This window comes from Lichenostomus cassidix, chromosome 3 (assembly GCF_008360975.1).
Source record: "Lichenostomus cassidix isolate B80296 chromosome 3, HeHo_3.0, whole genome shotgun sequence".
Classification (NCBI taxonomy): Eukaryota; Metazoa; Chordata; class Aves; order Passeriformes; family Meliphagidae; genus Lichenostomus; species Lichenostomus cassidix.
In genome coordinates, this window is record NC_139483.1 from 22,654,445 (window position 1) to 22,679,906 (window position 25,462).

The window sequence follows — 25,462 nt, forward strand, 5'->3', positions numbered from 1 at the left end:
CAAGTGTCAGAAAAAAGAAGTTTTCCCTTGCTTTTTGAGGCAAGAATTATTGTCTCCTTCAAGGGGTTCTGAGGGCCTGGAAGAGAAGGTTGAGAGTCTCTGAGAGGGATGTGTGGCTGCTGCCACTGAGGGAAGAGCAGAAAGTGGGCAGTGTGCTGCAGTAAAAGTGCTGTATAAGCCTCCTAGACAGCTATGAACATCTTGTGTAAAAACCCTGTTGCCCAACTGTAACCCAGACACCTTTGTGTTTTAAAATCATGAAGTGTCTTCTAGGAGGAAGATTTAAGTCCTCAGCCACAGCTGAGCAGCCTGTCCCTCGGAGCGCTCTGTCATGGTGAGGGGATGATGAGTCCCATGAACTCAGTGAGGATTTGTGGCTCTCAGGTAGAAGGTAAATTACATTTATTTTGTATGATTTCTGATTTGTATATTGGAGGTGGTAACTCTGCACCAATGCAGACATTTACGATGTGATTACAGTGCCTTCTTATTTAATCCTGTTGATGTCTTGGGTGACTTTGTCCCTTCTGTAGCTGTTTCACCTCCTTGCCTACACTTATTTACTGCTTCTTCTGCTGAGAATCATTCAAGTGCACCACTGACTGAAAGAGCCTGACTAAACATTTTCTAAAGAAAAGCAGGATAAGTCTGTAAAATTGGTTGCAAAATGTACTTATCAGTGTGTCTGGTGGCATGGTAGGTACCCTATGTCACATGTGGCAAGAATCCCTGCTCTGCCCCTACAGCTCTTATGTTGAAATTGCTTTCAACTCTGGTGCTATTTGTCTTTACTTTTGGCAGCAGGGTTGGCAAGTTTAAATTTCGAAAGTTGTTGAATGAGAGAGCTACAGAACTGCTTAGAGAAGGAGTCAGAAAGGACAGGCTAGCTGGAAGCAGGAGGGACAGCTCGTGGGGCAGAGGAAGGTGAAATCCTCCATGGAGCCCAGATGTCCCTCCTGCACACTTTCATCTCCCCCACCCTGTAAGCTTCGTGTCAAAGCCGACCTCTTCCTGCTGGAGGACGACTGGCTGCGATTCCTTTCAGGGCTGTCAGCGCTTCTCCTCTGACTGCCCTGTGGAGATGCTGTTGAGTGACGCAAAACACTTTTTCTCCTGACAGGATTAGTGAGCCATCTCTCCACACTGCCCAGCTTCCCCCTCTGCCTCCACCAGCTCTCTCTATGCGGCCTAAGAGGTATGCTTGTGTCTTGGATAACAAAATAGAACTGGGTCACTTCTCCCACGTTTGCTACTGACAGGAGAACTTAGTTGTTACAGAAAAATTTGTCTCCTCACACAGTTCCATTTTTGGAATTGTTAGTCTATGGCCATTTCTTTTATGCCTCTCCATTTCTATGTTGTGGAAGCATAGGGATTGTCTAATGTCATGCCCAGCCTGCAGCCCTTTCACATGCATTCCTGCTCTGTCCACAGTCTTCTCATCAGGTGTTCTGTAGGAGGGAAAAGATGACAGTGGTAGTTAGCCTATCCCAGTGGAAATACCATGACTAATCTCTGATAATTGAAAACTTTCCTCTTTTGAGGAAGACGTATGATAAAACTTTTCCAAAGAAACTTCCAGAATGAGGATTTTCATCCTGGGTGTTCATTTTGACTCCCCAAGTAATAATGTGAGACAGTCAGGGAGCTGTTTTTCAGCCACTCCTGTGGGTGATGAGTCTCCATTTGCTGGGGGTGGAATCAAGAAACCAGTATTGACTTGCTTCCCCCAGGCTGATGCTTGGTGGTTATCCTGTTCCTTTCTTCACTGTCTCCTGACTGATCTATGTAGGGTGACTCACGCAGATCTCTTTGATTTGACTGCTTTCCTTTTGTCAAAAACATTACTGTGCCTCTTTTGGAATGACTGTGCTTTTGTTAACTCATGTTAACTAAAGCATGCCAGCCAGGTCTTCTTAACAGCTAATCTTGCCTTGCATTTAAATGTATACTTCCCTTCTTGCAAACATATAGATGCAAATGTGTATGAAAAAATAATTTTTTCCCCTGATTGCATATCATACAGAGAAAAAAGGAGCACAATTTTTCTTCATTCCACATATAGTGCTGTTAGTATGTATTCAGCTAAGTATGTATTCAAATAATTCATTCAGATTGCAGCAAGCATGTGTATTGAAATCAGTGTTGGGTCTCCTTATGGGTTGAATCTGGCTCTGCAAATTTACTATATTATATTACCACATTACAATATTCTGTCATGTTCAGATATTTGAATTTATTAAGCAAGATGTAATGTGCCAGATCGTTACAAATTTCTCAGTGTTTTGATACTGGTTGTTGGCAGTATTATCATTAACATAGCAAGCCAAACGACCCTTGCACTAGATTTTCCAAGCAGATGTCAATGCAAGAAACTAATCTCAGTTTATCTCAAATTATTCTCCTTTCAGATGGTTATTCAATCCGTGAAGTATGGGATGATCCATATTCACATTATCCCAAGGGAATCTCTTTGAAAGAACTGTGACCTCTTTGCACTTGAAGGTTAGAGGAAAGCATTTTCTCCCAGCTCTTTACAATTCCATATGTTGCCAACTCTGCTAATCTTTTTGCCAAGAAAAAACAGCCCTTTTACTTTCTCCACTATTCCACCTCTAATTTGTCTTGCTCAGAGCTCTTCCTAGGGAAGAGGACTTATTCCTTCTCTAAAGCAATCTTTTCTGAAAACAGCCACTCAGGTATTATGGTCTTACCATGATTTGATCCTTTTGGAAACACTGAAATGTGAAAAGGGGCACTTGGATCCCATGGTGATGTGCAGGCTTAAAAACACTTAGGTTGATCAAAAACACTGAGTTGCTGAGTTTTGTGGCTTCTGTTTGGATTTTTTGTTTCATTTAACCTGCAGTGTCAACAGAGCCAAAACTCTGAAAGGCATTCCAGACAGGAAAAGCCAGTGGGGAAATGACCTGAAACTGTTGTTGGCACCACTCTTTAAAAGGGAGTCTTTTTATTGTCTGCAAGGCAGTGGCTGCAGACAACTATAGCTGTGTTGTTATTAGCTGGTGCAGTGCTGAGGATACCTACTGAATAGTGGCATTTCATGTAAAACTAGAAAATCCAAGAAAGCTCTTATTTCAGACTTAGAGTTTTGGTTTTCCTATGGCAGGAATTTTTCTCTGATTTTGAAGCTGAAGGAAAACTGTGTCACAGGACCTGACTTTTCATCAGACTTGAAATCAATTATGAGGCGTGCTGGAAGGACTTTGAGTACTTTAGAGAGTCCTGATTATTCTCCTGACACAAGCTTCCTATATTGTATAACCAGCATCACTAAGAAAAATGGAATAGTTGTCTGGTATGCAACAATAATGCCATAAAGAGAAAAGGAAAAAGGAATGAGAAAGGAAAACCATTATAAACCAACAAAGAAAACCCCATACAGAGTAACCTCTCGATCTTTTCTATCAAGGCACCAAGTATTGTGTCTTAATGTCCAAATCTAGCTAAATTTAGTCTATACACTGTCTACCATATTCCCTCTAGGGAATGCAATGCCAAACGAGCACACAGTGTTCTCACATTAAAATCTTCCATCAGCATTGCTGTGGGTTGTGGGGGATATTAAGTCAGGCAGTCTCCTTGCTGCTCTAGCCTGAAAAGGAGGCCAGAGTTCAAGAGTTTCATTAATTCATTCAGGAAGAGAGGAAAGTAAAAACAAACCAAGTTTTTTTGTTGATTGTCCATGTTTCATTGATTGTCCAGACATCCAACTCACTTGGTTGTCTCTTTCTTTTTCCTCTTCCCCCCTTTTCCCCTTCTAGAAATCAAGGGTTTGTAGAACTTTAATATCAGAAATGAAGGTACTTAAACAAATCATTCCATAGTCAAGTTTTTGCTTTAAACTTCTTTTCCTTCATTAGTTTATCTGATAGTAATTTTTAAGCATAACACCTTTATTTTCTTTTCCTACTAGCCACTGGACAAAGACCGTGTTTCAGGTATGCTGGCTGCTTTGCAGAGCCCTGGCTGCACAAGATAGCTCCTTCTCTCTCAGAAAATGCAACCTCACGTAGCATAGAGCAATTAAACTGCTGGGAAATCTGAGAAACTCTGTGGTCACAGGAGATGCAATCCTACATCGACTGCAAAACTCCCTGCCAGATGAAATAAAAATAGCTATTAATTTCACCGTGTTACGAGCTAAGAGCGCATACGGGAGCCAAGCTCCAAAGCCATCCCTTTGTACAGGCTTTCCCCAAAATGTAAATGCAGTCATGCTGTCAAATAAAAACAGAGGCAGCGATATTAATACTAGACATTGCTGTCACACTTGTAAAATCTGGAAAAAATGCTTCGTCTGACGCTGATGTGTACCAGCCTGAGAACCCCACTGGAAACTCCGAGATCACATTCACTGTGCTAATGCATTGCTCAGCCTTACAAATGCACACAAGTTACAGCATCGAGGCCAAAGAGATGAAAGAAGGGCTGGGCTAGAAGTATGGAGAAGAGCAGTAGATTACCTTGGTTAACTTGGTAGTTCAGGAGTTCATGAGAAGTTTGTGACTGCTGTTCTTTGTTTTTCTTCTGCAGAGCAATTTCCCCTGTCCTCTTCCGCCTCTTTCATGTTATTTATTTTCTAATAACACCGACCTTCTGCACTGAAAAATAAAAGGAGTTTCCTTCTCAAAGAAGGACTCTTCTATGTGAAACGATTTTCTTGAGCTCACATTTTGTAAGTACATTTTCTTGCAGGTTTTTCTGGCTTGTGTGTAAAACTTTGTTTTACTTTTTAAATAAATTATTTAAAAGTGCATGACTTGAAAACCTGCATTCCCTGGTTTTCATTACTATCTGAATTAGTCTCTTAAGTCAGATTCAAAAATAAAGCTCAGGCTCATAAGTCACTTAGGTTCTGTTCAGACTTACTTTTAGGGTAAATCCTGATAGCAATTTTTTCCCTGTGTATTGTTTACAACGATAATCTAATGTTTAGCCAATGCTTGGCTGTGGAACAACAGAGAGTTGTGAGATGACCAAGCTCATTTCCTGAGCTGCATCTTTTTGTTTTCATAAGAACTCTTTATTTAACATTTCATTTAATAAGCCTTGTGGACTATCTCTTGATTAGATTCTGCGTGTTTCCTGCCACTTGCATGAACTGAGAAATGTAACCTTAAAGCCAGAGCCAATATAAATATTTTTTCACTGAGTGATGCAACAACCAGCTTTCTGTCTCATGAAATTCAGACTCATTAGAAACTCTGAAATTTTCCTTCATTTTTGGTCTGTCCTGAAAAATCATTTCAGTTGGTCGCTCATCTAAGTGAAGCAGTTGAGGATTTAGCACTGTAGGAAACTACCGCAGAGTTATTATCTGAAAAAAGTGGTGAAATGTTCCAAAGGAAGATTGCAATATCAGTATTCTTAGCATTATGTTAAAAACTAGCCTGTGTGGGCTTCACTCACGTCTGTAAGGTGGGAGTGCCCTTGTATTATTTGTTCACTCTTTTGTATATTCATTGCTAGGCAGACAAGTTATAAAAACCTTCATCTAATTTGCCTTACAGTCAAAAGCAACTAAAATCTTTTTCTCCCTGAATAATTCCTGGAATTAATTGCTGATTTGTGGGACCAGCTTTATAGGCCATGCTCTGGGCTTAGGCTTCATGGTGGAAACCTGCACTGACTTCAGCTGAGTGAGGTTACTCTGCAAATGTCCTTGTGTGAGACCAGCAGCGAGTCCAGAACTAGAGTGTCACAGTAGGTATTTCTGGAGAATATGAGTTAGAGATTGGGGATCATAGTAAACATCTAGACCACGAGAAAATGGAAATTTGTGTTATAGGCATAGTTTTGGGGAAGAGGCCAGCTGAGATAGTCAAGACTAACTAGTCAAGATTGTCACCATGGGATATGCCCCTGAGAGGTTCAGCCAAAGGACTTGAATGTTGGAAGTTTTTCAGGTTTTTTTTTCTCTCTCAACCAGTGTAAGATTAATTTATAGTATTTGGGCAGGGGGGAAGTTGGGAGATGGGGTCAAATTGATGGCAAGCTGCCAAAATCTGCTTAACTTCTTTATCAAAAGAAAAATAAACTTTAATCTGCTTTTCTGATGTCTTTGAGTGTGAAAATGGGTGTGTTGCAAAACGAATGCATAAGCTGTTCTGCAGAAATGAATTTCAAATTCTTTAAGTTTATGGGACATTATTAAACCTGTAGTTACGGTGGTATGTTAACAATTGCCAAGTTTTACTAGCTTTGCTTGAGTTCACTTAAAAAAAAAAAAAAAAGAAAAATCTCAGAGACTTGCTGCTATTCTTTGTTTCCAATGGTCAATGTTCAAATGCTGCTTGAATTTCTCTGCTGATTGTTTTGATTTGTTTCTCAAAGGCCAACCAACATGTAACTCACTCAGCCTGGTTTCTGAGTCTGATTATGGTTTTTATAGTGCCATCTCCCCGTCTCAGTCTTTATAGGTTTTTCAATTGGTATAGGGCCATTGCAGCTTGGTTTTCTCTTGTGAACTTCCAGTGAGATGTGCCAGGTCTGCAGGATGGTAATACTTTTTTCCCCTTCTCTCTGATTGTTGGGAAACTGCACTTATTCAAGGATGCCAAAGCTCCCAAAATATTCTGATTTACTCTGTGGTATCCCAATTGATCACGGTCCTAGTAAGTTCCCCAGTTATTGAATTTGCCTGTCTCTTCTCTCCATTTTCATAAAACTGTTCTTCTAAGACACCATAAAATAAGACTCTCTTTCTAGTCACTTTGGCTTTGCCAGACTTTAAATGTTAGCTTTAAATTTTGTAAGGTCTCTGCATCAAGCAGAATGTGTTTGCTTCAACAAAAAAAATACAGCACCATATTCTACCATTTTTCAGAGTAATGAAAAGGAACAAAAGTACCCTGTTTCATTTATATTTTAAATCTTAAGTATTAAAAAGATTAAAAAGTATTTGTAGCCACACGCTTTGAAACAGACACCTGACAAAGCCAGAGGCTTGAGAATTTGGGCCAGAAATACATCTTTTGACATCCACCCTGAAGAATCTTACCTTATTTGATAAAATTATCACATTTTTAAGAAATCTGAATTTAATTTTTTTGGAAATGTTTTAGTTCATGAAGTCTCAACTATATGATGCATTGACATTTCCTGGGTGCTGAAAATGTGAGTTTTTCTGAGCTGCTACCAAGGTAATGTCTTCTTTGATACTATGTGGTAAAACGCTTTTGGATATCATATTTTGAAGCTACAAGTACCATTGAAAATACTAAGAAATCAACTCCCAGTTTTGATATCTGGAAGATTTTAAGAAATGTTGGTAAGAAAGAAAAAAAAAAGCCCTTAGTCACATGAAGACACTTTCTCTTCAGGCATGGCTAAATTACTCATGGTGGGTGTGGCAGGGTTCAGTGGTGAAGGATGTCTGCAGCCATGCAGCTGAAGGTCCTGTCATGTAACAAGTACCCTGGAAAGGCTCAAGGAAAGCACTGGAAAAGGACAGACAAGGATTTTCCTAAGCATTAAATTTGTCATGGGTAAAATAGCTTGACTTGGGGAATTTTGCTCATATTGATTTAGTGCCAATTAACACAAAATTGTAGTTACTGATTCAATTATGGAACTCTACCAATGAGCTTCAGTTTTGAGGTGCTCAACTGCAGTGTTGGAGTCAGCAGGACCTTGTGGTGACCTGGACCTCCTCCACCCAGAGTCCCTGCATTCCCTGGCCACCCACACCCTGCCATTTAGGTCCAGTAGAAATTTAGGAACATTTCCTAACTTAGAGTGCAGGTGAGCCTACCTGGACATTCAAGTCTTGCAGAAGTCATTCAGATTTGGTCCATTGGGTAGAGAGGTGACTCTTGTGGTCCCCTGCTCCAGGGAATTCTGCTTTACTGAATTTTCAATGCTTTTCTGCAAAAGCTGCAATTAAAGTTTTGAGGAGAAAAAGAGACATCAGATATGTTTTCCAATATTTTCTGGTTCAGGAACTGAAAAGCTTCTGCACCTAATTTATGCCTCTAAACACTAGGCACTGCTAAAGAAAACATGTGGGGAGAAGTAGAATGGAAGTGTCCAATAAAAACATGGGTTTAATGGAAGATTTCAGAATACAAAACTTGCGGAAACAATGTTGAATATTATAATGTTCTCATCCTACAACATTGTTATGTTGATTTTTAAATGCAGTTCTAATGAAAATAGTATTCCAGCTTATAGCTGAACTGGAGTCAGCTCCCTTTGTGCAAAACACCAGTTGATATGGATGAGTTATGCCAGCAAGAAATAAAGATAGAATATGTTATTTGAAAGCCATGCTTGTCAGATAAAAGGGGGAATAAATTATTATGTACCTTTGAAAAAAATACATTAAAGATACAAACAGTGAAGAGGAAAGCATTGGGTGAAGAAATACAGTTAAAAGAGCACATCTGTTTCAAATTCTTATTTGGGGCAAAAGATCCCCACATATGTTTTTATTTTAAATTTGCATGTGTGTTGTTATCCTTGTGTTAACTATTAGGTAAATAAACATATTGAGAATCCATTTTTCAGTGAAGTTTGGTTAGGAGTACTTGTACACACTGTGTGAGAGATAATTTGAAACCTAATTGAAGCTTTGTGAGGAACCAATTTCCCGCATGTCCCTTAATTTTAAATACCTGCTTTTCATGTATTAGTACCGATCAAAGGCATTTATTTATTTTGGAAATGAAATAATTTTCCCTTTTGGTTTGTGTTTTTGACATGCCTTACTAGAGCAGAGCATAACATAGAACCACGTCACAGCTACAGCTGTAGCAAGAATTGAACTGTAGAGGAAACTTGATGGTTTTGGTTAATGAGAATCATGTATTCAGCTGGGATTGGCTTAGAGAGTGATTTTAGATGCACTAAAAGTGAAGTTAGTAAGTGTTGTGGTGAATAGATGGGGGGGGGTCTCTAATAAACCTAGCTGTTTGGGCACAAGTAGGAGAAATTCCAGTGCCATTGAAAGCTTAGGTAAAAACTCTATCAGTTTCCTTTGGTGGAACTTGAGTTTTACACTGCAGCCCTAGTATGGGTCTCTCAGTCTCAGTCTGCACTTACATAAAGATTTGTGGTGAAAACGTATTCACTTTATGTTGCAAGTTCCATGTCATTAGAAAAACTACTTGTGTGAGCAGAAAATACCTAAAATAGGAGCCTTGACCCTTTCCAGGGTGAGTGAAGAGAGAGGGGGCAATTTATCCCCCCTGGGACCTGCTTCACCCCCTGGATGTGATTCAGGAGGGACCTACCTGCCTTGTACTTGCACAGGTGGGAGAAGCCAGATTGTGGAGCTGCCCATTTCTGCTGCCCTTCCCTTGAGACCATGAGAGCCTTGGGTGTCCAGGGAGCATTGATAGGCTCTGCCTCAGGCACTCTGAGGAGCAGTTACAGGAATATAATTAAATAAAAGTCAAGGGGACATTTGCAGTTACTGCCCAAATATCTGGGAAGCATGAGTTCACATCCTGATGTTGACTAGGGGAGCACACAGGTGAGAAAGGATTTTTACTGTGTTTTGTGGGAGCTAGAAATGCATTGGGTCTTTGAATGAAAATAGCTTTATGGACTAATTATGCTCTCTTCTTCACTGCAGAAAAGGTAGTGATTCAATTGCCTCATTGCCTCTGCCAATTTATTGCTCCAAGAAATAGTCATAAAAAGTAGCAATAGAGAAATTTCAGAACTCTATTAAAACCATCACTGTGCCTCTAGCTGCTGCAAGTAAAGAAAAAGGCTTCTGGGCCAAAGTTTTCTATCCAAGATTTTTGCCCTCTGTAGAGACGAAGGAGACTAAAAATGAAATCCCTGTCTGTAGCTCTTGCCAAATAGGCATGGCTTCAGTGTTTGGAGAGTCCCTCTTGGGAGATCAGGAATGATTCAATGTAGAGAGATTTACAGAGACTTAAAACTTATAATGAAACTATTATCTTTGCTCTCTCTCCTCTTTCTAAATCATATGAAGTCAGGTGGTATGTTCTCACAGCAGTATTAATAACTGTCAAGTCAGATATAATGCAAAAAATATTCCTGACTTAGGTAAAAGTTAGAGTTGAGGACAAAAATGTTAGTGGAGAAGTGATTTTTGTGTTGTCTCCAATAGCAAGTAAGGTGTTGCTCTTGCAAATCATTCTCCATGAGATGATCTTGTGCCAAGTCTCATTAATTTCAGCAGGAGCTTCGTGAGAGCCTGGGGATTTTGCCTTTCAGAGCAATTTATGTGACTGAGGCTGAGATGGAGAAAGAGCTTTGTGTGCTGGAGGACAAGGTGGGGAGCTGCTGGCAGAGGGAACTAAGCAGGGAGGGAGCTCAGGGGAAACTAGAGAGGTAGCAATGCCATTACAATCAGAAGAGTTTTCTTGAGTTAAAATCCAGCTGAAATACATTCTCTGTTCTGCTTAAAAAAATACAGCCTTAATAATCGTGGATTGCCAGGGATCAATCCTGCCTCCACTGAGAGCACTGAAGTCTGTTGGCTGGTTTTAGGAGCCATGGGTTTCAGCCCCTGTCAGATCATTCACACACGGACGTTTCTGATTTGCACAAGGTTGCCAGAGCACTGCAGGGTTGGTTTATACCCTCCCTTATTTTCATGCTAAGATGGAAACATCTTGAAACCCAACTGGGGAAAGTGAAATTCTCAAAGAAAACACCGAAGTCCCTATTAAGTTCTCTGGAGCTCACGTAGCATTATAAAATTATCCAAAGCTGGCTTAATAAATGTGGGAGATTGAGAATGCATCACCCTATCTGTCTTTAGACTTTCCTCCCCTTTAGCCATCGAAAAATTGGTGCTGTGGTAATCATTGCAGCTGATGCTGTTAGGAGGAGAAATCCAGAGAAAGATAGTGAGAATATACATTGAAATACACACTTTTCCTTTTCTCCATGTATTTTCCTGTGGAGGGTTTTGTTTGTTTGGTTGGTTTTTATTTTTTTTTCTTACTCTGTTTAAGATCCTCAATTAAAAAGTTTATTTGCATACTGTAGGGACTGGCCTGTTAACCTCCTCCCCAGCCCAATCCTATGGTCTGTTTCACAGAGGTCAGCAGAATCCATGCCAGAGAAGGTTTTGGGAGTCACTGAGATATGTGTTGCTGAAATGCCTGTCTGTACGGTAAGTTTCTCCTTTCCTCTCACCCTCTTCAATAAAGGTTTTGGTGATGTGGTGAAGTCTGAGCACTTGTCATTAATAATAATTGAAAAAAAAAATAGTGTCTACAGGTTTGAAAAGACAGATTAAAACGAGTATATGTGATTTTTGTGCATTCAGAGTAAATACCTAATCTATTTGTGCTGTATCAATATACATTCGTTCCAAATAACTTTGTTGCTTTCAGAGACTAGCTATTTAAACTTTTTCCCCCCAGTCTGTAACACTTTAAACCCTCCTTTTCTAAATCCTCTTCTATGCTCCACATGTATGAGATCTCATTTTGAACATTTATTGTTAATTTTTATGATTGGTGTAAAAGGGGAGCATGAAATCCAGGTCAGTTGGATTGAATCCATGGGAAAATGCCCCTAAAAATTAATTTATGATGGATGAGATTGATGCTGAAAAGGCTGACTTAATTTGTTTCATTATGTTTGGAAAATGAAGCTTAAGTCTTGACAGCACCAAACTGAGGTGGGCACAGCAAAGCCCATTTCTTGGCAATCTTCACTCATAGCTTTGTCTCTGTATCCCTTTAATGATAAGTAATATGCTGATCTTTGGCAGCTCCTGAACAAAATTCTGAATTAATTTTGCATGCAGGGGAGAGTACAAATCATCAGTGTGATGCTGTTCATGGTGTTTACTTTTCAGAAACTTCAGTAGTGCAAAGAAATGGTTCTGAAACAAAGATTGGTGAAGGAAGAGCAGGAGAAACAGGGTAGTCAGAGTAGGAAAAGAGGGTATTTCTTACCCCTGTGTTCAAGGAAAATTGGAGATGGAGTCTTAACCTTTGGAAAGCACAGGTCCTTAGCAGGGATTTGTACTTCCACATACACCATAACTGTTTAGGGCTTCATGAGCAGTGGTCTGCTGGTGACAAAAGGATGTCACACATCAACTTCTGTTTGGGAATGGAACCATCTCAAAGCTTCCAAGATGACATCATTTCTCTTCTTTGCCTTGATTGAATCAGATTAAATGCAGAGCACATTCTTTTAACTTTAATGTCAGAGTAGCTCTAAAATATGTTATTGTGAGAACTCCTGTCATGAGCAGAAGCATTAACTGCTGCCCCTTCTCATTTGACTAATGACTGGAATGACTAATGAAGCGAGAGTGCAAGAGTTCACGCGTAATTTCATTCTATTTGAATTTGAAAATGCTGGGTTACAAAAGTGTTATGAATTTCCATTTGTGGAAGAAAGATAACTATTAAAACAGACCTCCTACTTCAAGCTTCCTGCAGTGATTTTCTTTGGAGTTGTTTCTGTTGTAGGGAAATATAGAGATTCTGTAAATATTTTTCCATTTTTAAAAAAGGGAGCTGGGTTTCTGGGTTAGCCAATGCTGGTGCTGTCTGTGCCCTTCATATGTGGTCTTGATTAGTCTGGATCTATCACAAGAAAATCTGAGGGTTTGGAATATGATTAACAATGATGGGAATCCACCTTTTTTGTCATCAAAACTCAATTTGGGGAAAATTAAATTTTCCTTTCAAATACTATGTTTAAGCTCATTTGTAGATCAGGCCAAATTTGAGAAATAAAGGTACCTGCTGGCACCTTGTGGTGCATCCTACAGTGATGCTGTAAGCTGATGTTGCCCATGAAAATAGGGCTTCCATATGCAAACACAGAGAAGCCTTTGGACACTTGGGCGTCTACAAGAACACAGTGTGTGCATGTTTATGGCCGTGCAACTGGACACGGACTTTAGCCACGGAAATGTTGTCCATAAAGTGCAAAACCATGGCTGTATAAGTGCATTCCCTGCTGATTAGCAACCTGTTGCTAATGATAACATAAACCCCTGTTGACACAGCCATTGGTTGTGCGTAATCATCGTGCGCGTTTTTAGCCGTCGCGTTAAGATTCCCAGTTTCTTGTAAAATCAAGCACTGCAGTATTTTCTTTTTTTATTAATACCTGTGTGTATGAGGTGTCTGACAGAGTTATTATCCACTTAGGTGATGAAAAACTCCTGCTGAGGTCCGGGGGAACAGGATTGCAAAGACCAGCACGATGTCTGTCTCATAAAGCGCTCATTCTTCTGCCTGACCATCTGTGTGTGAAAAAGGACTGCTCTTACGCAGCAGTAGTTTTGTTGAGTTTGGCCTTGATTTCTTTTTTCCAGATTCTGCCTAGCAGAAAGGGAGGGAGAGAAGGGAAAAAAGCAAATTTCACTGGGGAATGGAGGAGGCGGGGGTGGAGGGAAGGAGAGCTGAAAGCTTAAAAAATGAGTGACTAGTAGAAGAGTACAGTAAAGTCAGTGAATAATTTTACTGTCCTGGTCTAGCAACTTGGGAATGTGCCATGTTAAACAATAACATCTTCCAAGTGAGAAAGGCAGAGAGGGAGGGGAAAGTTGGGGCAAAGTGAGAGAAGGGGACTGGAGGGAAGAGCGGGACTGAATCCTTGAGTACAGTCGCTGCCAGTCCTTGGATCAGCTACTTTTTATTATTCTTGGGTTTTTTTCATTAAATATTTGACACTGAGTCAATGCCCAGGATATAAAAATCTGTACTACTCTGTTACCATTGCTTGACAAATAACATTACAGGTAGGCTGCTGGCTTCAGGTTTTACCTGAATAAATTAAATCATTATTGCTTCTTTGGAGCTTTATGGACTTCTCTAAAATCATTGTGTTGTACTGAAGGCAATCCAGAGGCAAAGATGTAGGGCTGCCATGAAACTTAGCCTGGGTCTGTTTTCATTTCTCTCCATTCACCTACTGAAAATGCTGTCCAGAGGCTTTTGAAGGCTTCACAGATTTATTCATGTTTTCCAAATGCCCAGTAGGCTTATTCATTGAGACACCTGCTCCCAGTTTGCTCTTAGCCAGGTGCACCTCTGGGATTTCAGCACATAGGATATCTTGGTCAGTGTGATGATCTGCTAGGAAAGGTTAAGGTACCTGGGTGCTTTGGGAAGCTTTGAGTAGACCCTACAGACAATTTCCTGCTCTGTTTCAGGCTGTTTTCTATACCTGGTTAGCAATGGTGCTGTGCTGCAGGAGCACTGGTTTCAGGTTTGCTGTGCAGAATACAGGGGGCTTTCAGGGCATGGTGGATCAGAACAAAGGGGCTGCCAGGAGAAAACTTCTTGTGCTGACAGAGTTGGTCCATGAGGCTTGGGCAGTGGCCACCTTCAGCCTGGGTTTGGGCTTGCACTGAATGCAATTTTTGTGGTGTCTCGCCGACATCTGGTTTGGCGGAAACTGATGCTGTGACTGAATGTGGCCCTTAGTTTAATTAAGAGCTAAGCTCCAGCAGGTCTGATGCACCATCTGGTGGGAAGATGTCCCGTGTGTGCCTGGCTATTCATGTGCAATGTGCCCCTCCTCTTCCCCCAGGATCAGCACACCGGGACAGCGACTCCGACCTGCTGCCACAGCCACAGGGGATTTCATGCTTAAACCTGCTGCTTTCATCAGTGGCTGCACAGACCCCATGAGACATTTCTCTGGAATGGTGCAGCAAACGTGAGCTTCAGCTGCTGATTGACTGGCAGGTTTTTTCAGGAGGGTGTGTAATTGTAACAGGCTCTAGGTTTGTTGTGCAGGAGTAGAGACAGGACCAAAAATCTGAGAAAATTTCTGGGATATTGGATAATTTCAGGCATTTGAGCCAGTGTTGGTAGGAGGCAAGCCTTGGATCAACACTGAACTGGTTTGAAAAAATACTCACGGAAACCAAACCCAAACCCAAACAAAACAAACAAACAAACAAACAAATATATATATAGGAAGTTGAGCTTCCTGTATCAGGCCCCTTTTAAAAGAGCTAATGTATCATAGCATTGATGGACACCCAGGGAGAGGAAAGAAGGAGAAAGGTGTTGCTTTTCTAACTCATTACTCATGCCAGTTAAGAGGTATTTCATGCTTTTATGAGGATGGATGTGGAATGCATCCAAGAAATGGGTGAAAACAATGTAGAAAACATTTCCCCAATTATCTAGAACATCACAATGATGTAATAGAAGGAATGGCAACTACAGGAGTGGAAGGTTATTGACAAAAATCTGTTCCATGTTATGCAAATTATTCCTGATCTAAAAGTGGGGATAAGCTGTAAAATGACACAAAACTATTCAGGAAAACCTAAACCCAAATCAACCCTGGAGAACTGTAGATACTGTTAGGATGCTGAATGACTGAATATCTTTTCTCAGGTTATTTTCTAATCTTAACAAATGAAGAGTGGTGAAACTAGCATAAACTACATATGTGCCATGACTAGCAGGAAATAGCTACTCACACCTGGGGGGAAACACCTCAGGTGTCATTATGGCTATCTTGGAGAACGTCACCTCAAAATGATGGCAGGGTCATCCAGAGTGCTAGGGTTTGGTAGAAGGGGAACGGAAATCAAAGTGCAGAACAAGAGCATCCTGCCACTGACTATCCACACCCAATCTTCTGTGTGAAACTCTGAAGACATTTAATTTAAAAATCCTAAGGATTTTAAGAAAAAAAGTCAAAGAGATGGATCATAAGGATTATATGAAATGACTTCTACCTGACAAAGGGCTTAATGGATTTCCTAGGCTAGAAAAGAGTGACTGTTGGGAAAAATGATTTTTGTATTTAAAAGCTGGAAGGGTGGATGAAGGATAGAGAAAGAAAATAAGGAACTATTTCTGTATTAATTGTTTCTCACTAAACAAGGACTATGAACAAGCAAAAGGAAGTGCAATGAAGTTGTGGATCTCACTGGCACATCTTGTCCTGGACAAAAGCATGAGCAGGTTCAGAAAGGGATCAGGCAAATTACAGGAGGATGGGTTTGTGATAACTACCAAACATGATAGTGCAGGTGCAAACCCTCAGGTCAGGAAGTCTCTAAGCTGGTACCTTCCTGGGAGCTGCATGGATACAGCAAGGAAAGAATTACTCTGTATGTACTCCTTTTCTTATAGCTTTTTCTAGACTGAGCTCTTTGATAGGCCTTTGATAGGCTCAGATGGTGGTTTCAGATTATGAAATATGTTTTCTCCCTGCTTGGTAGCTTAAGAAATTGCTTCTTATTGGCTTGATACAAATGGCAAGCTCACCACTGAGTGAACAGGGAAGGTGTTTTGTGATGAGGAAGCTCTGCACAGCCGGTCAGGACATCCAGGCTTGTGGCAAGGGTGCCCATGTTCCTCCCTGGCTTTACAAGTGGAGGAGATGATGGAAAGTACAACAAAGCAATGTGCTCTTCATTCGATACAGATCATCTGTCTTAAGTGACTGAAACCACATTTTTACACCAGAGAAAATGACTGGCCACAGTTAATTTGGGAGATGGAAGTCTGCTCTGGGAAAGTGAACCACAGCTGATCAGAGGGTCGTGTTCCTGCTGATAGTGTGGCTGCTGATGTTTTTTCCATATCAGTGTCAAAGAGGGAAACCAGCAGCTCATGTACCAGTGGGAGAGATATCTGTTACCAATGTCAGTACTTTGTAAACTACTTCACTGTACTCCCTGTCTCTTCTCTTTACCTCTTAGCTTTAATAACTGCTTTAGATGGAGAGGTATTCTCGGCAAGACCTAAATGTGATGTGTAGGTGTACCTTAGATGTGTAGGAGAACAGAGCCTCCCTTTGTCACCTGCTCTGGGTTCCACTCACAAAAATCTGATGGTAAAAATTAGTATAATAGACTGAGAGAAGTCAGGTGAAAAAGTAAATATGCTCTGATTCAGCCATAAAAGATGATATTAAAAAAAGATCAGCAAAACACTTGATAAATCTACATGAGTAGATGATTACTTTCAGAGTGTAAGCTAATTGAATTGTGCTGAGGTTCTGCAATATTTAGTTCATGTTGTGGGTTTATTTTTTCCATTTCTGATTTTTGTCCAAAACTGGAAGTGCAGGAAATCCTTCAAGAAAGGCAGTTCTGGAGATTTCCAGCTTGTTTTGGGGCTCTAGAGATTCAGATAGTTTGGGTAAACCTGTGAACTTTTGGATGTTTATCTGAACTGAACCTGAACTCTAAATCTTCCAGCATTCACCCAGCTAAGTCAGAGGGAGGAAGGCCTATAATGATAATTTTAATGTTATTTTCTCATTCAGCCATGGGTATGACCCTTCTCAGCCTCCTGAGAATTTCTTTGTGCTGCATGGAACAAAGAGAAAGCTAAATAGTGTGTATCACATATGCACAATTTAACATTGTATGCACCATTACGGTTTCAGCTGCTATACATCCCAGTTGCTGGTTGCTGTCTTTGTAGGAGGATTTAGCTAGAAAACAGATGACTATTTCCAGCCTGGCATTGTCTTTAGTGATATCTTCCATGTCACATGAAGATAACTTGGGGGAAAAGCATTAGAAACAAATTTACTGAACTACAATGGGCAAAGCACTAAAAAGGAGATAAAAGCTCATAAAAAACCCCACATACTTGAATGTGCAGCATTCATTCTGTCAAGTTTTAAGAAGTGACTATAGTAACATTTTCCTTGTCTGTATAATCACAGCATCTGAGTTTTTGATGTTTATCTATGGAGACCTCTGGGAAGCAGGGGAGCATTTTATAATCTCTATTCTACAGAAAAGAATTTTCTATAATACCAAAGATAACATCATACCTTTCCTCATGTCAAAGGCAAGGCACTAGCTGATTTTTCTTGCTGCAGGATTTTCCTAAAATAAGTTAATATAGGAAACCCACAGCAGAGTGAGGAATGGAGTCATGATTTCCCTCTACTTTATCAAACTATCTACACATATCCCATCATCCTCAACCATTATCACTGGGTCAGATTTGTACTCTTGTATTACTTGTCCAGTCTGAAAAGACACAGAAGTGCCACACTGGTTTAGCTCTCATGTCCTCTGTCCCTTTGAGACTGTTCCAGGAACAACTGTGCTCTTGCCCACACTGACACACAGGTATGGTGAAAACAGAGTGTGGATAGTATTACAGTGTCCTTCCAGATGCAAGAAAACAAATTGCTAGAAGACTGCATAGCTAAATTTCATTTGGGGAGCTGGCAGAGAAGTGCTCTGGTAGGAAGCCTGGAGAGGCAGTGTGCTTTGTGCTAAAGCTTACTTCCTAAATGCCTTCCCAAGCCATGCTTCTAATGTTTATGAAATTGCTGTGAATTTCTTACCACATCAGCAATCATTTATGGTTTTGGAGCTGCCTGTCACTGCAGGGGAAATTCAGAAGAGCTCATTTTATTTTTCAAAGGAATTTGGAAACCATCAATACTGTGTTTGAGCTCCTGGGTTTTCCACAGGACTTGGCGTTCAGCAGGGCTAAGCTGCTCTTGTCAGCTTCTCTCTATGGAGCAGCTGCATGTTGAGACATTTTCAAAACTTTAAGGACTGCTGTTAGGTCCTTCAGGCATATGAAGTGTCTCTTGCTAAATTCGGACTAGGCTTGTTCACAGATTTTTGACAGGACTCTCAAACAAATTGCAGTTACTTTATCCTTTTGAACAGAAACTATGTGGGATTCAGTAATTTTATGGGATTTCCAGATTTTTGAAATATGCCTAGCTTTCTGTTTTTCTCTGAGTATGGATCCATGCAGGCATGAAGTTCATAGTTATAAAGCTCTGAAAACTGTACTGAAGGACTGATTTTCATCAGTCCTTGTCAATGGAGTCTTCCAGCCTGGCATACATTTCACACCTTGCACACCTTGCTTCACACTGCACTCAGTCTTCCTAAAATATCACCTCCTGGAGTGTATGCTTGAAAAAAACCACTGTCTAAACTCATTCAGCTTCTAGGCACATCCTATCAGAAAAGTCTGGGTTTTTTTTCTCTTGGTGAAGCCAATGCAGTGAAGACTAAGTGAGAGAAAAGTATTAATGAACAAATCCTCTGTAGGGAATGGCTTAGAAATGTCCATCCCAGCAGGATGCAGGAATTCCTCCTAGATGCATTTAACCCCATGTGTGCAACCGTGTTTATATAGCAGATCAAAGAAAATGAACTTCTATCCACAAGGTCCAAGGAGATCTGAACCAGGGGAATTATACTTACTTGAAGGATATAGGGCAGGGAATTTTTTATGATCAAAGATTGCTTTGGGGCTTTTCCCACTGATAGAACTCTTAGCTTTAGCTTGTGCTGTAGGTATAAGAATGATTCAAATGTCCACTGTTTGAAGCCTTTCTGGTTTATCTAAATATGCATTGTTCCTCTGCTTCTGTCTTAATATTGGTATTGATTTTTTAATCCAAAAATGGTTATGACTTTCTTTTGAAACCAGAATAGAGAGAGAAAAAACAGGCAATAACATTGTATGAGTAGTGGAAATGAAAATATTCAAAGGAATGAAGCATAAGAGTAAGCAATCTCTTTCACATGCCCTCAAAAGAGATTTTTCAGCTGGGGCTTCAGATAAGGAAATATTTCCAGTAGAAGTGCAATTAGGAGAAATAATTGGGTTGGTTAAACTCTGAGCAAGTTGACCCTTAACCTCATTGTGACTCTGGTCTGATACTCTCTGTGAAGAATAGATTCTTCCCTGAGTCCCAATGCCACAAGTTGAAGCACTGACTCTTAATAATGCCATCCAGTGGGGCAGCTGAGATCCTGATCTGAATGGGGATCTGTGCAGCATGGTTTGGATCCCCTTTATCCCCAGGGCACTGCAGCATGCTGTGACACTTGATTTCCCATGGTGCACTAACTGATTTGTGAGTCCTAAAATTCTGGCAGCTCACAGCCCAGTTCCTTCTCTCCTGATGAAATCTGAGAATGGTGATTAATATCTTATGTTTTGTTGTGCCATGAGTTGCCATGGAAATGAGCTTGAGGTTGCAAATCTAATGAAGTATCCCATATTGTGGAACAAAGAAGAGCAGGAAGTGGTGACACTGTGGCAAGAAGCCTGATGTGAAAGTCTGTTGTCTGACATCAGTATAGGTCAGCCTGGCAGCCCTGGTGCTGCCTATCTTGTCTTTCAGCACATCAGGAAATCTTATTAGAATTACCTCGGATTAGGAGTCATTCATTACAGAAACATGGATTTTAGAACCTCATTTCCCAAATGCTTTTAAAAATAACAGCTGTGAAATTCTTGTTGCTTGCTGGCTGAAAATTTTTTACTTGCAGGAAAAGGAAGAAAATATGACAAAAAGCAAATATATGTGGGGCAAAAATTCAAGAACGGCTGAGAAAAATGCCAACACCCTCCATTCTGGTCCAAGATGCAGTGCTCTGTAGTAGATGGGCAGAGAAGATATGTAAAATCAGAGCACTGTTAGAGCAATGCTTTAATTGTTAAACTGTCAAAAAAGTTGTAAATCTGTAGTGGAGGGACTTCCCAGGGCAGAGGTTGTGTCTTGACCTTTGTGTTTTATAGTCAGTGGTCCTCACTTCCTTCACCTCTAATATGCTTCAGAATTATACATCATTTTGCAGACTGAAAGAAACACAAAGTTATTAGGAGGGGTGGTGCAATCTCTGAACAGCTACTATTATTGTTTCCTAGTCAGTGACACTGCCAAATGTGTAGGAAGCTGAATTCTTCCTGTACAAGTATTTCCCATAATCTGTACCTTAATTTTTACTATGCTAACTAAAATCACTTCCTTTCCTGGGGTGGGCTTTTTTCTCTTTGGGCATATGAAAAGGCTGGAAAACTGTATGGATAACGCAGTTGTTCAGTGCTGTCCTTTTCCAGACCTGTGGTGTGTGCAGTGTGCAGGATTGTGCTGGGAATTTCCCCCCTTGTGCTTGAGCCCTGCCTACGATTTATAGGAGAAGGATGGAAGTCTTGACATTTGGAACACAGCAATGCCTCTTGCTTATTTCCCAGTAGAACTTTCATCTTAAAAGATTTAGATGCTTTTCTTTATTAAATGGAGTGAATACTTCAGTGTTTTCAACTGAAAGCCCATCAGCATATCTCCATATTTTGTCAAGGGGCCCAGCTGCCAATTCTCAGTGGAAGTGCTGTTAGCAGTGGTGGTAATCCAGCTTGGTGGTCTAAGAAAAGGATAGGAGCCAGAAATTTGTGCTCAGGCTCCAGTTTTCTCTCTTGTATTTGGCTACAGTCACCGAAACCAAAGCTTTGAAAAAAAAAGTCTCTGCTTTGTGATAAACGAGTTGGTCACCCCAGAGCCAGGACCTGCCCCCTTGCTTTTGAAAATATTATCCCATACCTTTGTACCTCTGTTTCTTGATCCATCAGCTCTCAATGATGCTATATTTCTTAAAACAGACTGGGCTGCTTGCAGTGCAGTGGTGAAATCCAAAAAACGTAAATGTGCAGATGGTAGGCTAGGTTGTTAATTTTGGTCTGTAATAGCAAACTGAGAATAAAGTAGGAAAATTCATGCAAAACAGGAGAATATATTTGAGACTTTGATGTCTGCCTTTAAATTTCCACCTCTGCATGTCTCTTTCTCTCCCTCTCTTATGTACACATATCCCCAGGCCTCGGACTCTGGCATCCAGCTCATCCCTGCTGTCACCGCAGTGGCATTTGGCAGTCCCTGAGGTGAGAGAGGGAGCTGAAAATTTGCTGTACGGTGTCCTGCAGTTCTGCCCTGATGCAAAACACATTTCCCACCACTAGGATGCTTTTCCATGTCTCCCCTTTCTGAGTGTTCCCTCTTCCCCTACTCCCGCAGGTCAGCACTCCCTTTCCTTCAAACAAAGCTTTATATTCAGATTACTGATTTTAACCTGATTATTGTTTGCAAAACCAATAATTGGAAGAAGTCAGTCATTGCTTAACAGCTTCAGTGGTAAATGAGTTCCAGCAGCTTGCTGGGCTGCTGCTAGCATGAATCCACGTGCTTCTCAGCTAGACGCTCTCGTCTCTCTCTCCTCCTCTCTCTCTCTCTCTCTCTGAGATCCTTTGCTGGGTCCATATGGGGCTGGGGATGTAAGCACTTCAGAGAAGTGTTTCAATAGATGGTTATGATTCTAATTTTTGGCATCAGCTTTTTATTACAAGCTGTTGACTGGCTGGAGGCGTGAGAGAGTGGGAGCAGGGAGGGTTCTCGACCATGTGTGAAGCGAGGAGAGAGCAGTAGCAGAAACAGTACAATAACTCTTCTCTGGAGCATGAAAATGGGGTCTGGAGCAATCCCCTTGGCCCCTAATCTCTTGCTAGCTCTGGGGTTTATAGCATGGACAGTGACAGTTTTGCTGCAAGGAAGGGTCAGGATTTCAACCACAATAAAAGTTGTAGCTCAAGTTAGTAGCATGTAAACTATTTTGGTCTGGCAAAAAAAGGGCACTTAAAGTATGAAATCCAAACCTCTGTTTTAAAATGATACCTATCCTATGTGCTGGTGCTCATTTATTGTATTGCTTTGAGTTTGATTTTCTTGTGGGTCTAAAAATGTAATAAAAATGTAAGCAGATGTGTTTCTATGATAATACAAAAGAAAAGCTCCTGAAATGCAGCGATTTATTTTGTATTTTATATTAGGCAGAAGTTGATACTTAATAAATAAGTAAAGGCAACCATATTTCCAAAGAAAACCAGTAATAATTGTGAGAGATTGTACAAAATTATTAGTAAACCGCAAGATGCAGAGTAATATCCTCTGATTAGCAATTCCAAAACCTGGAGATGAAAAGCTAAAACTGAACTCACTAAGGAATGAGAGCACTTCAGGGGCAGAATGTTCAGGTTCAGGCTCTGTCTCAGAGTGATCCTGTGTAGTAGCTTAGCAGCACCAGCCATTATTTCTGTGTGTGCAGCACCACACACAGCTCTCCCTAACAAAGCACTGATGTACCATGGCTGATGGGAAAACCAGAATGAAAGAGATTCCCTGTGGCACAAGGGGAACAAAAGCATTGGGCTAACGTAGCATGGAGCCAGGTCTGATAGAGCTGAAACTCTGAACTCTTGCCCAACACGAGCCCTGCTAAGCATCACCTGGTCACTTTGTGCTTGTGAGGTTCCCTGCATCCCATATTTCCTCGTGCTCTGCCTTGTGCTGGTGTTATAAAATAATAATAACCTGAGCAGCCTTTTTGGGCACCCAAGGGCTGGATTTGCTGGGCTCTAGCATGCTGGAGCAGCTGGATGAAAGCTCCCAGGGGGTAATACTGGAGATCAGAGGATTCCAGAGAGGTCCTAGGCATTTGTGTCTTACTCTCAGGTGCTTTTACCTCCTCACAAACTACACAGATAGCTAAGGTACCTAAAAGAGTATTAGAAATCCCACTTAAGAGTCAGCATTGAGGTAGACCCTGTGATCCCACATACAGCACTTGCCTGTGAGAGAAAGTTTTGTGGTCTGTTAAATTCTGGATGAGTTTTGGGCCTTACTGAAAGTAGTTAGGGAACACATGAGTGTGCAGAGTCCTTCTGAAGGAGAAAAGGATGAGAGTATTCCATGGAGGCATATTAAAGTCAATCCAAAGTGAACTGATGACTTTACAACCCTCAAGCAAATTACCCCAGATCATTTGTTTTGTGCAACGGGATCGTGTATGAAATATGAAAATGTGTACATGACCTTCTTTTAAACTGCTGTGATTTATTACTGCCAGAGCCACGAGGGAATCAAAATGAGTTTATGAAGAAATCAATGTTATGGGGGATTGCAAAATGATGCTGGGTCTGACGAATCCTTTCTGAAACCCTTCAACCACAAGAAATCTGCTTCTTTACTCAGAGGTTGCAGAGTGGATAAGTCATCCCCTCTGATTCCAAAAAGCCTTAGGTCTCTAAATGATTTTCCGGATGGTGATGTTTGCTTTTTTTTTATTGTTCTGTGCAATCTTCTGCATGCACTTAATATTTTATTGTCATCATGTCTCTTAATTGATGAGAAATTTGAATGATTCTGGTTTTACTTTTTTTGGCTGCATAAAACAACCCAAATTACCTTTTTCAGGCTTTTCAGCAACCTTTATTTTCCTTGCTCTGCTAAACCTGCTTTAGTTTAAAAGCTACTATATACTTTCATGTTTTTAACTTGATGTATGCTCTTCCCATTTTCCCATCCTTCTCTGTGCCTTCCTTCTGCAGCTGGTCTCTTCAGGTGAGAGTTCTGAAGCAGGCAGAATAATAACAGGGAGAACAAAAAACTTTTGTTTCCTTCAGAAGATATTCTCTGAAGAAAAAAAATAATTTTGAGCTGAAAAATGGGAGAGCACAGCCTTCAAAGCGTAATATGACTACTTGTGTTTGGGAAGGTACCACAGACTGCTGATATTCATTGCCTATCAGTGTTTTCTTCAGTATAGGAGAAATCTATTTGATGCTCTGAACTAGGTTTTTGTTCTTTTCTGTGTGTGCTTTTGTGAACAACTAGTGAATGCTAGAAACCTTGAGGAACATCAAGCTGGTGTTTTCAAAAATACTGAGGTCTCAAGCTCAAGCCTGCTGGGCAATTCCAAGCAGGAGCTCAGAATTGCAGATTACTTTAAAATGTCTTCAGTAGGTTTTGATCTAGCTAATGTTTTGACCTCCCTAAGAACAATCTTACAAAGGCATTGCAGTACTAGAGCCATCAAGTTTATCCAATGCTATCTGAAAGCCTTTGCTAATGAAACCATCTTTGATAACATTTTTCCTTTCCAGAAGAGGAGGAGAATGACACTGCTTTCCTGGAAGCTTCTGGACATACAGCCTAGAATAGGCAGAATTCCCTCTGCTTCTGGTAGAAATTTGTCTAGAGCATGCATGATAGGGCTGTGTCCCTTATGGGCTGTGTTAACTCTGCATGTGTCTCATCTTGAGGTAAGTCTGGCTTCACTCACCGTTACTTTGGGGATGAAAGAATAAGACTTCTTTTCCTCAAAAAAACCCAAACAAACAACAAAAAAGAACCCAAAGAAAAACAAACAAAAAAGGGAAAAAAACCCAAAGCAGAACAACAAAAACCCCCAAAACCAACAAAAACGAACCAAAGAAGCAAAAAGAAACCCCAAAACCCCCACAAAAAACAAACAAACAAACAAATTACAAAAGCTTTGTGCTCAGACAAGATTAGCCATTTTTGTCAATGTTTCCAATATTTTGAGGAAAAATCATATCCTGTAATATTTATTTTATTATTATTGCTGTGCATTGTTGCTAGTGCCATGGTTTCAGTCAAATCTGTGAGTTTGTTTAGGATTTGTTTTCAGAAGTGTGTTTTTGACTTGGGACGATAATTTGAAATTGATTTTTTTTCTTGGGTCTGATGGGGGCATTTACTTCCAAAGCTTGGTCCTGATTTGAAGCAGAAAGTTAGTGGAACCACGCTTGATTTCTTGTGCTCAGTGATATCTGACACATTGGCCTCTTTGTGAATATCCCTTCCATGGCTGAATCTTCAGATATGTAGCTGCAATCTCATGCAAACTTAAGCATTTTGGATCTTTACA

At 40.6% G+C, this 25,462-nt stretch overlaps 1 long non-coding RNA gene across 2 annotated transcripts; it reads left to right on the forward strand.

The window, feature by feature from the left end:
• The first annotated feature begins 280 nt into the window (after nt 1-280).
• LOC146439280 (uncharacterized) lies at nt 281-24,827 on the forward strand. 2 transcript variants are annotated; one of them, XR_014851234.1, is made up of 8 exons: nt 281-391; nt 1,121-1,195; nt 2,412-2,505; nt 3,938-3,962; nt 4,558-4,699; nt 5,535-5,727; nt 10,996-11,122; nt 24,675-24,827. It is a non-coding gene; the product is annotated as an uncharacterized LOC146439280 (long non-coding RNA). The 2 variants fall into 2 exon arrangements; XR_014851235.1 differs by lacking the exon at nt 3,938-3,962.
• Nucleotides 24,828-25,462: the final 635 nt, after the last annotated feature.